We start from the raw sequence: 13,563 nt of genomic DNA on the forward strand, positions 1-13,563 counted from the left end.
ATGGAAATTATAACTGTTGTGCTTGCTCCAAAATGCTGTATCCAATTTTAGAAAGAGTATAGTGTTCCATGTAAAAGTATGCATACTCTTTACCACGTATCCTCTAGCTCAAAAATGCTGGAATTCCGAATACTGTGAAAATTTTATTCATGATAAATGAAAACTAAAAGAATGATAGCTGAATAAAGAAATTATACTGTATTTGTACAATTTGGTAATACTCAATAATTAATGCAAAAATTAGTGATGAAATTTAAAGTAGTCACAAAAACATTTTTTATCTTGGAAGAAAATGTAGGTGCAAATGTCTATGATGTCTAAGGACAATGACTGAGATGATTTCTTTCATAAAATGTTCTAGGAAAGCAAATTTGTAGTTACAGAAAGCAAGTCATTCTTCTCCAGGAGCCAGGGTGGGACAGCACCACAGAAGGGCATAGGGGAGAGATATTCTGGAGGTGACACACCATGACTGTGACAGCAGTTATGTCACTGACTACATTTGTTCATATCCAGTTAATTTCGTGTATTAATTAGAAAATGTATTATAGAAAAATTATCTTAAAACTGATTTTCTTTATTTTTAAAAAATGCATTATTGTTGTTGTTGTTATCAATATTATTATAGGTTTGTGTGTGTATGTGTGTGTTTGTGTTTGTGTGTGTGTGTATGTGTGTGTGTGTGTGTGTGTGTGTGTGTGTGTGTGTGTGTGTGTGTTTGTAAATGATATGTGTGCATGAATGCTGGAACATGTATGCCATGGCACTTGTATCAAGGTCAGGGGTTCAATTTTAGAAATCAGTTTGCTCCTTCTGTCATGAGGATTGATCTCAGATTGTCAGACAAATAAATGCCTTCAGTTACTCATGTGGCCAAAACGTTGTTATCTGTATTTTGTGTCTTCTCTAAATTTTCACAAGTGATAAATCATCTGTATTCACTCCTACAGTTAATTCATGATGGGTCAAAGGGAAAATACTCCTCATTCCGGAACATGTTTCAAATGTCTGTACAATTATCAAATGGAATTCCAGTGAGTGTTGGCATGATCAAGTTGTTGCTGTGGAGCTTCACTGAGGCCTCTACTGGCATCTTGCTTTGCATTGAGACGCATTCTTTGCTCTCACTGAGACTGCATAAACATTATCCCATCTTTCTTTTTAGGTTGAGAGAAGTCATCTAAGTCATGTGAGCATGAATATAATAAACCAGATAAAACTAGAAACCTGAAACTGTTGTTTAAGAAAACAAGAACTGACTTACATCAATTTATTCATTGCATTCTGAACATCATTGTGCCTCCTCAGAACAAAGGCTCTGAATTTATATATATATATATATATATATATATATATATATATATATATATATATATATAATCACTATGAAACAAAATAATTCTAACTGCAAAGTAAACAAGAATACTGCTTAGTTGACTTTTCTAACTACCTAGAACACTTCCTCCCCACAACCCAGTTTCCATTTGCTATCAAATCTTTAGGCTAAGTTTCAATTAGGTTTTTTCCTTCATGCTTCTAAGACTCTAATATTCACGGCAATGAAAGAAGTAATAAATTCTAAAAGTCACAATAATAGCATCTCACTTGATATAATACATATAAAACTAAACTGGATTTTCAGCTGGTAACCAAAAATCTGAGAAATATAATTTAGGTTTGCATGATGTATTTGTTTGTTACTGACCAATTGTCTAGAAAAAAGCAAAACAGAGGAGGAAGAATTCACATTGTTTACAGTTTAAAGGGATATGACCCATAGTGGTAAGAAATGCATGGTAGCCTGGTAGCTTGTCACACTGAGTCATATCAGAAAGAGAAAACAGACAGAAATTGATGCAGGGTTTTTACACTTAAAGGCCACTCCCTGTGACTGCTTTCCTCAACAAGTCTCCACCTGATAGGGGTTTGACAATCTTCCAAACCAAAATCACCAGCTAAGCACAAAGAGGTCAAACATATCTGTCTGTGAGGGCAAACCCAGGATAGCCAAAAGAATCCTGTACAATAAAATAACCCTTAGAGGCATCACAATCCCCAACCTCAAGCTCTATTATAGAGCTACCATAATAAAAACAGCTTTGTACTGGCATAAAAACCGACATGTAGACCAATGGAATCGAATGGAAGAACCTGACATTACCTAACACACCTATGAACATATAATTTTTGACAAAAAAGCCAAAAATGTACAGTGGAAAAAAGAGAGCATCTTCAACAAATCGTACTGGCATAACTGGATGTCAACATGTGAAAGACTGCAAATAGATCCATATCTGTGACCATTCACAAAATGTAAGTCCAAGTGGATCAAAGACCTCAATATCAATCCAGTAACTCTGAACCTGATAGAAGAGAAAGTAGGAAGTACTCTTGAACGCATTGGTACCAGAGAACACTTTCTAAATATAACACCAGTAGCACAGACACTGAAACAATCAATCAATGGGACCTGTTGAAACTGAGAAGCTTTTGTAGAACAAAGGACAAGGTCAGCAAGACAAAGTGACAGCCTACAGAATGGGAAAATGTCTTCACGAACCCCACATCTGACAGAGGGCTGATATCCATAATATATAAAGAACTCAAGAAATTAGACATCAAAATGCCCAACAGTCCAATTAAGAAATGGGCTATAGAACTGAACAGAGAATTCTCCACAGAGGAAGTTCAAATGGCTTAAAGACATTTAAGGAATTGCTCAACATCCCTAATTATCTGGGAAATGCAAATCAAAACGACTCTGAGATACCACCTTACACCTGTCAGAATGGCTAAGAACAAAAACACTGAAGACAGTTTATGCTGGAGAGGATGTGGAGCAAGGGGAACTCTCCTCCACTGCTGGTGGTAATGCAAGCTTGTACAGACACTTTGGAAATCAATATGGCACTTCCTTAGAAACTTGGGAATCCATCTGTCCCAAGACCCAGCTATATCACTCTTGGATATATACCCAAGGAATTCTCAATCATACCACAAGGCCATTTGCTCAGCTATGTTCATATCAGCATAGTTTATAATAGCCAAAACCTGGAAACAACCTAGATGCCCTTCAACTGAAGAATGGATAAAGGAAATATGGTACATATGCACAATGGAGTACTACTCAGCAGAGAAAAACAATGACATCATGAGGTTTTCAGGCAAATGGATGGATCTAGAAAAAATCATCCCGAGTGAGGTAACCCGGACTCAGAAGGACAAACATGGTATGTACTCACTCATAGGAGGATACTAGATGTAAAACAAAGATGACTAGACTGCTTCTCACAACTCCAGGGAGGCTAACTAGAAAACTGGACCCTAGGAAAGACACAGGGATTGCCCAATGAGAAATGGATGAGATCGAGATCTACATGAACAACCTAGACGACACAAAGGGCAAGATTAGAGGGAAAGAAAGCTTAGGGGAGCAGGAGATCCCAGCTGGATCAAAAACAGAAAGGGAGAACAACAAATAACAGATCATGATAAATGATGACATGAGAACAGGAATAGGCAGAGTGCTGGAGAAGTCCCCAGAAATCCACAATGATACGTCCTCTGTAGACTGCTGGCAATGGTCGAGATAAAGCATGATCTGACCTAGTCTGGTGATGAGATGGCCAAACACCCTAACTGTCATGCTGGAACTCTCATCCAATAACTGATCAAGTGGATGCTGAGATTCTCAGCTAGGCCCCAGGTGGAGTTCCAGGAGTCTAGTTATCGAGAAAGAGGAGGGACTGTAAGAGTGTGAATTGTTGAGACCAAGATTGAAAAAGCACAGGGACAAATAGCCAAATGAATGGAAGTACATGAATTATGAACCAAAGGCTGTGGAGCCCCCAGCTAGATCAGGCCCTCTGGATAAGTGAGACAATTGAATAGCTTGAAATGTTTGGGAGGCACCCAGGCAGAGGGACCCGGACCTGTCCTTAGTGCATGATCTGGCTGTTTGGATCCTTGGGCTTACACAGGGACACTTTGCTCAGCCTGGAAGGAGGGCACTGGAGCTGCCTGTACTGAATCCACCAGGTTTAAATGAATCCCCAGGGGAGTCTTGGCCCTGGAGTAGATGGGAATGGAGGGGAGGGGCTGCAGGGAATTTGGAGGTGGGAGTGGGAGGGGGGAAGACAGGGGAACCCATGGCTGATGTGTAAAATTAAAATACAAATATAATAAATTAAATATATATATATATATGTGTGTGTGTGTGTGTGTGTGTGTGTGTGTGTGTGTGTGTATATGTCAGATACTTTGACTGTATAATGGAAAAGAATATCTTCCCATTCCCAGTAAGAGATTGGAGATGTAGCAAGTAAAAATCAGAGAAAAGAAAGAATGAAGTCCAGTGAGAAGAATATCAAACCTGAAGGTCCATATCTAGGATTTAGAACTTCTGATAGAATCATCTGGGTGACAGAGGTCTTGGATTGTTCACCCTATACCTGTGACCCTATTTTCTGCAGTACACATTGCCTTTCTTGTGGTGAGGGCTCATCCTTTCTTTTTCCTTGGTTGGCATCACATGGTTCTTGTATCTACAGCATCAGAACAGCTCCATCACAACTTAAATTTTACCTTCTAAGATTCATACAGTAGTCTTTCAGGGCTGCCTTGAAGGGACACTGACCTTGCCAACATTGTGTGGCATCCTTGGCTTTCTGGAACGTGGACTAAAGCTTCCATGCTGCTTTCAGCCTCGTATCTACAATACCTATAAAGTCAAAGCCATATGAATGACACTGAATTTTTATTGCCAGCTCTTGTTACAGTTTATTCACCTTGAACAAAAGTTGCAGTGACTTAAAGTTCAATCTGAGAAATTTTTCTTTAAAAGTTGTTTTTGAGGGATTCCTTTCTGAGAAATTCTCTGTTTGTGCTCACTCACGTCAGAAGAATTGATAGTTTTGCCGGAAGGATCTTTCATTGGCTATAGTTTCTCTCTCTCTCTCTCTCTCTCTCTCTCTCTCTCTCTCTCTCTCTCTCTCTCTCTCTCTCAGCTAGCTCTATATCTATCTCTGTATCTATCTATTTGCAAGAATATAACAGAGGTGGCCTCTTGGCATGGCCCCACAGAATTCGTATTCATCTCTGAGAAATCATGAGCTGGAGCTGCACGGTCCACATCTCTCTCAGCATTCTAGGCTTTTGAACCTCCAGGATGACTCAAGCTCCACTTACAGAATTCAAGAGTTTTCTAACTTTAACTCCTCAAATTTCAGGGGCTTTCTCATAAATCAGTTCTAAAGGCCTAGGAACACCCATACTCAACCTCAAAACAACCCCATGTATATTAGCAGCAATTTTCTATGTGTTGGTTTTTTCATTGTATGGACTTGATGCCTGCTCTTAAGCAAATCACAGGAAGAAGGGTTTGCTTTACAGTGTAAGAAGGATTATGCTCCACTATGTCTGCAGTCTAGAAGCAGGGAGCACACCACAGCTGGGCTCTCAAATCTGCAAGCACACACCAATAAATCAATTCCTCCAGTAAAATTCCTCCTGTTAAAGGGTCAGAGGTTTCAAAAAGGAGACCATGACTAAGCAACCAAGTGCTGAAACACATAAGCTTATGGGAGATAATTTATAGTCAACTCACAACACAGGAAAATAACACATTATATTTAAAAGTTAGATAGTCTACATATCTTCTGTAACTGTGTGACTAGATTTGTGTGCATGTATGCCATAGAAATGTGGGTTTATATACACACAAATAAGGGAAAGGAATCATATGAAATGTCTGGTGTTCTTATTCTCTCATACTTCAGTGAGTCCTCCAGTACCTCTTCTGTCTTCATCATTTTACTGTTATTAGAAATTGCATACTACAGGATCTTCTAACATCTATCTTCAGCAGATTTTTAAACTAGCCACTACTAGTCTTCTTGTTTGTTTTTTTTTTTTTTTTTTTGTGGAAAGATAAACATAATTATTTTCAGAAATCTTAAGTTAATAGAAATGTTATAGAATCTTGCATATTATCTTCATTTTGTTAACATATTATGTTTTAGCTGAAAGCAACAGATTGATGGATTTCCTTAATCTCTAAACACTGCTGGAAGACACAGTACCCTTTTCTTTTGCAGGATCATTTCTCCCTTGATTCTAACTGTGTTGTTGTAGTGGGAATTACCAGTAATTGTACTCAACAAATCTAATGGTACTTTTGGACAGTTGAGCAAGTATCAGACTCATAAGTGTATTCCTCTGTGACTGGTTAAGTCCAAGGACTACAGCAAAATATGAAATGTCCCTTACACAACAAAACTGAAACTGTGCTATCTAAAGAACCACAAATGCTCCATGTCTCCATCACAAAGGACTGGTTAGTCAGGAACAAAACTCTGAATAATATGACAAAACACAGAATGAAACTGCAACATTTGTTATCCTTCAAATCCCCTTCAGCAGGCCTTTCTAAGCAGAACTGATGCTTTGTGACTCCTGTAGTCTCTCTAGGTGAAACATAAAGGCCTCAACTGAATGTGTTCCAGTGGGGTTTTCTGTCATTTCCATTTAAAATGAACACTGCCTGGATATTCTAATAAATGCCCACTTCCTTGTTTTAGAACAGATCGTAGGCCCATCTACTATGTTCTGTAGCTATATAGTCCAAAACTAGTTTAATGTGCATCATAGAGGAAGAAATCATACTTCAAAAGTAGAAGACTCTGGCAATCATGCAGTTTGTAGTAGTTTAGTGATTTTTTTTTCTTTCCACTCTGTCTTTACATTTTTATACCTAGACTGTCATTTATACAAGATTTTACTTTTTTATTTTTCTTTTGAGCAAAGCAATGCTTTATTGGTAATGGCAACAATAACAACAACAACAACAACAACAACAAAAAGATTAACAGTTTCCAAAGAGAATCAAGCAAGCAGTTATACAGGAATTGCAAATCTGACTGCAGTAAGTCTTCCAGTGTCTTTTGTACCCTAACGGCTTTCTCCTCGTTTTTTTTTTTTTTTTTTTTTCCTAACTACTTGTTTGTTTGAAGTTATTCATATTTGTTGCCTGGACTGAAGTACCAATGAAAGTAAAATATGAAATTCTTATTGTCTCCTCTTTACCTTGACTAGACTGCACAAATAAAGTTACACTCTTAATATTCTGAAATTTAACACAATGAAGAGGAACAATGCCATCTTCCTTCATGTCATCTTCTGTCAGTTCCAGAGCTTGAGTTGGCTCACTCCTTCCTGCCTCCTCAAAATCCATAGATCGGGGTAGGTTGATAAAAATGTTTATGTATTCAGGACCCTGACCATCAACTGGTCCTTGAAATTTCATGGAATAAAGCTTAACATGTTGATTGAATGCCACAGTAATAAGCCGCTGTTCATCACAGTCAGATTCCAGGAAGGATGTATCTTTTAGTAAGCAGTTGTCAAAGCCATGCTCATCACTTCCATTTTGACATTCACAACCAGCTTTGGGAATAAAATAATTAAATCTATAAAGCCCTTCAGAATGCCTGTGTCCTCATTGCTTCCAGGATCATTACATACAAATTGCAGATCCCTCTCTCTTCCCTCCTCCTGCCCCCCAGCCTTTCACCCTAAAACCATCCCCCTTTCTCTCCTCAGACAAGGTAGGACCTCCCATGGGGAGTCATCAGAGCCTAGGACATTCAGTAGAGGCAGGTCCAAACCCCCCCTCCTGCATCAAGGCTGTGCTAGGTGTCCCTCCATAGGTAATGGTCTCCAAAAAGCCATTTCATGCACCAGGGATGGATCCTGATCCCACTGCCAGGGGGCCCCTTAAGCAGATCAAGTTACACAATTGTCTCACTCATGCAGAGGGCCTAGTTCAGTCTTATGGAGGCCCCACAGCTATTGGTCCACAGTTCATGGGTTTCTACTAGTTTGGTTTCGTTGCCTCTGTAGGTTTTCCCATCATGATTTTGATGCCTCTTGCTCATAGAATTCCTCTTCTCTCTCTATGACTGGACTACTGGAGCTCAGCCTGATGCTGGGCTATGAATCTCTGCATCTGTTTATACAAGATTTTGAATGTTAAACTCAGTAAACTTTAGATTCAGAGTGAAATATACTATCCTCCAAACTCTAGAAAAATGTAAAATCAATGTTTACTACTTGTTTCAATTTTTAATTTGTTAAGCATATAAATTTTACTTGAAATATAAAATATGTTATAAGCAATCAATATCATAAAATATCTGAATTTTATTAGGAATCCAGAATAACTACATAATTTATCACACAAAATCTTAGGAAAATCTACTTCTGTGTTAAATACGAAGGTGTAGAAGAGGACTGAGTTCACTAAGTTGTCCTTGGACCTCTGCTTATGCACTGAGACACACATGAGCACACAAACACACACATATGAATATAGATATTCATTAAAATAGTAAATATTTTATAAAATTTTAAATTTATAAATAATATAAATATTAAAATATAAATTCTATAAGAAAATTTGATCATTTGCATAATATTGAATAATTTTACTTAGAATACTCTGCACAATTTTTAGCTGGGAGTAAATATGAATTTGCTTCAGTTTCATTAAAACCAACATGATGTTCCTGATTAAATAAACATAGAGGGTAACTTTTGTTACTCTATAATAACATTTGGAAATTTCAGGTAATTTTTACTATTACTGGTGGTCTAGAAAGCACATAAATACTATACATATAAGTATATGAAAGTGTAAGCTTATCATTAATGGCTATATGTATGACTTAAATTTTGCTAACTTGTGGTTAACCATTGTGTGGGTATATTGCTTACCAGAAAAATATGCTATATTGTGTTTTCATACTTTATATGTATTTATTTGTTCTTTATATATATGAATGCATATGTGATATATATGATAAATACATGCATTTATAAAACATCTACTCAAACATATATAGTGAATACGATATATATGCAAATATATAGTTATGATAGACTATATACATTCATACATGTATGTGTAATATACATTATATAGAGAGAGATGGTCAATTAAAGAAGAAAGTCAAGATCATTTCCTAAACTGTCTGTTATTGTAATGCATCTTCATCAGATAATCTATTCCCATTATTTTACACATGTAATTTGAAATTAAATGATAAAGTGATAATTATGATCAAAAGACATGATTTTTATTTATTAATAATTTAATTTTTTGGTATTATGCAAACATCAGGCAACTAAGTAATTCTAAGAACTGAATAAATAATCTTTCTCAGGGAAGAGACCCAACTGGTTATCCAGTAACAAATGCTCAGTCCTAAAATCACTTACAAGATGTTGCTTTTTAATAGTCCAGAAGAAATAATCAAGACAAATAATTTAAGATGATGCACATATATAACAGGTTTAAGAGTTAAAATATAACATTGTTAGGATCAAATATTTTTATTAAGTTACTTTAATTTCAGCTGTAAATAAATATTTTATGAAATTTATTCTAGTTAGAGTCAAGGACAGAAGTACAATGATAAATTTTCAAATAAAAATTAAATTTGGAAAAAATGTGACTAACTTATATTTTAGCATGAATTTCTTTGCTTAATTCAACAAATATATATTGTTAAAGTATACTAAGGCTGTGTCTGGTGGCTAGAGATTATTAGTGAGAAAACTATACAAAATGTTCTATCCTCCCTCAAAGAGTTAAGAACATAATGTATTATAGAAATAACAGTTATTAAATTTAAGTGTAGAATAAACCCTGAACAAATGAGCCTGGGTAAATGAAGCATAACACCCCTTTGTTAGTTGATTTTCTGTTACTATCACAAAATGCCTCAAACTGAGCACTTTGCAAAAGAAGGAGATTTGTTTTGTTTGTTTACTTCACAATATTAGAGACAGAAGGTCAAAACTGTAAAATGCCAGCATTGGTGAAGACCTTCTTAGGTTCACAGCATTCTAGCATATGGAATCCTGACAGAAGCAAGTGAGAGAAGAGGTAACATCTGTGAGATGTTCTGTATGCTGTGAATGTCTGTTGCTCTGATTGGTTGATAAATAAAATGCTGATTGGGAGGAGCCAGGCAGGAAGTATAGGTGGGCAAGCAGATGAGGAGAATTTTGGGAAGAGGAAGGGCTGAGTTAGGAGTCACCAGCCAGACACAGAGAAGGCAAGATGACAAGGCAGAACTGAAAAAAGGTACTAAGCCACATGGCTAAACATAGATTAAGAATTATGGGTTAATTTAAGAGTAAGAGATATTCAGTAATAAGTTTGAGCTTATGGCCATGCAGTTTGTAGTTAATATAAGCCTCTGTGTGTTTACTTGGGAAACATGAATGGGAGAGATTTGTCCTGAAAGCCAGTTGGCTGGGACACAGGAAACCAAAGGACAATTCAAAGGTCAGGCATTTTTTTTTTTTTAAATCCGTCTGGCTAGGACAAACTCAGCATGCCAAATGAACCCCCTCAATAATGATCTCTAATGAGTTGATGATCTCTTACCTGCTCTCATACCTTAAAAAGTCTGAAGAATCCAATGAAATGAGTTCCCAACATGGAAGCATTGAAGCTATATTTATATCACAGTCAAACCGTAGCAACCTCCTCAGTTAACACAAATGATAGTTTATGCCTGGCTCCTACACATGACTTCAACTAGGTGTGTTTTTCCACCTCTCATAACTGGTATCTGGAATAATTACATTAAGTAACATGGTGCAACATTTCTCACACTGTCTTTCATTTAAAATATCCTCTTCTTACAGCTTAGCAAACAAGGACAAAATCTGTTGGCATTTTTTTTCAGTTTGAATTCTTAAAATACAGATTATCATTGGAGAAGGAAAGAAGTATAAGGATATCCCAAATCCAAAATTTGCTCCCCAGCATCAGTGACCCAAAGGAATTCTTCTGCCTTATGTAATTTTGAAAGAAATAATATGACTTGCAGAAATGATACAACTGAGAAGTCTTCAATAAATGGCAGGAATTGATAGGAAAAGGAAATATATGTATTATATGACCCCTGGATGTCATCCTATGATTACAATTTCTCCAAAAATAGGAAAAAGTATGTTAAAAATAATATAACATAGTGAATGAAGAAACAATTTTACTGCAATCTTGCCATGTAAGCAAAATGGAGGCCTAGACCAATTTTTCACATGTTGATTCTTCCTCCTTGCATACTTTTACACACTGGTCTCTAGAGTAGAGGAAATGGATTACATACATTGATTGACAAGGTCAAAATGACACACTATTCATTCACATTTTCCTACTTTTGGAGCTTTCAGTTCATAAAACTCCTTAAATCAAAAAAAAGAAATATTTAACCAGCCTCAGTTCTCTGCAGACATGTTCAAGTAATTCTTTTATCAGAATAGAAACTACTAACAGAAATAATATTATTATTTTTACTAAAGATAATACTGACATAATACTTCTATTTTTAGAAAGTTTCAAAATTTTGTTCACTGCATCTGCTTTCATATATTTTCATATATATATGAATGAATTATATGCATATGTGTATTAGAATTCTTCTCTTTGAACACATGAAATTGTATTCTATACAGAGAAAAAAGAGAAAGTCTCATTATAGGATATCATAACTTTTTAATATCTGATTCATACCTACACACAGGTATACACATAATTAAGAATAAATCCTTAAAATGATATAATAGTAATTAATAATAACAATGTCTGGGAATAGTATTGCTCACCTTTCATCCCAGAACTAAGGAAGCAATTACAAGCTGACTTCTGGGAGCTCAAAGACAATCTGATTTATACAGTTATTTCTAGGTCACCTAGGGCTACATAGTAAAAACATTTCTCAAAATAAAATAAATGAAAAAAAGAAATAAGGTGAAGGAAGAGGAGAAGGAAAGAAGTATAAAGGGAGGAGGTGGGTGCAGGAAGAACTTGTTTGTTCTGGACTGGCCTGGATTCCTGGCACAGTTAGGCTCAACCTATATTCAGAGCTATTTTTCACTTTGTATAGAGTTGTAACGTTTTCTTCAAATGCTCTCCAATTGAAAACATGTCTTTTCCACACCATCTCTCCAGATTCTCACTGTTGCATCCTTTGACTATTATGCTTTGTTTTATTTTATTTGTGCTCCAAGCAGAGATTCGAAGCTTCTCTGATGAACTTCCTTTTGCTTTCTCAAAGGAAGGGTCATCCTCAAGCCCCATTGCATAAGTAAAGTAGTAGCTTAGAATTATATTAGGACTAGAATCAATGAGTCTTATCCCAACTTAATAGTCTCTATCCCAATATATATGTCAAGAAATTTATGAAAAATATCTGTAATTAATATGCTCATGCTAGTGTTAATGGTACAACTGCAAGCCTGTAATTAACACTTCAGTATATAATTAATAGTAATATTTCAACTATATATTATAGTTGACAAGTTTTTGATTAAATGAATAAAGGGAATTCTATAAACATTTATCTGCAAATCTAATAATTAAATGAATATTGTGTGACAATGACAAATCAACTCCTCTTGAAAACAGCAATGAAACACCCACATTACCATGTAGGCTGTACATGGAAGAATTAATGACATATGTAAAGTCTCACAGGGTCATGATCCTTGCCAAAGAATTCTAGAGAAGGAGTACATTTAAATACACCTGCACACTCTTGCCTCTCAGCTTCTGGACATTGTGCAGTTGGCAAGTATGTCACTTCCACTATCTTCATGTAAGCCTTCTTCTGCAAGGCTATCCTCTCTATAAGAACACGAGTCATTAGACTCAGTGTCATCATAAATGTGGAATTGCCCCTTGATACCCTTAACTATAAACATCATCACTACATCTATCTCTGAGAAAATGTTATGGTCTAAATGCATATGAATATTTTGTGTGGAAGACACTGTTCAATTCATGGCACCTCCCTATGTTTTTGTTTTCTTTTTAATTAAGTATGTTCTGGTAATTTCTGAAACTTCTCCCATGTATAACTACTTGCTTTAAAGAGTTAAAAGCCTTTTAGTTAGGAAATAATTTTGGTTTTGTTGATGAAAACAAAACAAGAGTAGTTATTAACAAAAATCATTTGTGGGAAAAACTACGTTAACACAAATGTAGAAGAGGAGGTACAAGTGTCTGGAAGAAGAAATCAGTAGAATGACTGTGGAAACCATGGTCCATAAAATTGTCTATGATTCCAACATCTGGCTTCATCAAAACTGCCAAGTGATGAAGGAAAGCATGGCTGGCTGTGAGTTTAGAGGTGTGGCAGGTCTATGGAATTGTACTTTTGAGCTTCAAAAACCTAGTAAATGCAGATCCCTTTTCACTTTCTCTTTAACATCTCAAAGAATTTTCTTTTGTTGCTATAATATTTAATATATTGCCAGCATAACTTCATTTTTAGTCACCTAGAAAACTCAATTTTTTATGTGTCTTTGGAATTATTTCCAAAAAAATATTTAAGTGAGAAGACACACCATGAAAGTGGGTGACACCAATCCATCGAATGAGTTCCTTGATTTAATTTTAAAAAGAAAAGAGAACATGACTTGAGCACTGGCATTACTTCTCTCTGCTTCTTGAATGCAGAGCCACTATGAACAGCATCAGTATGCTAC

The 13,563-nt window shown here is 36.0% G+C and overlaps 1 pseudogene; it reads right to left on the reverse strand.

Annotated features, from left to right (window-relative positions):
- Window positions 1-6,988: 6,988 nt before the first annotated feature.
- Window positions 6,989-12,734, reverse strand: LOC118580023 (annotated as a pseudogene).
- Window positions 12,735-13,563: the final 829 nt, after the last annotated feature.

This window comes from Onychomys torridus, chromosome 3 (assembly GCF_903995425.1).
Source record: "Onychomys torridus chromosome 3, mOncTor1.1, whole genome shotgun sequence".
In the NCBI taxonomy this organism is placed as follows: Eukaryota; Metazoa; Chordata; class Mammalia; order Rodentia; family Cricetidae; genus Onychomys; species Onychomys torridus.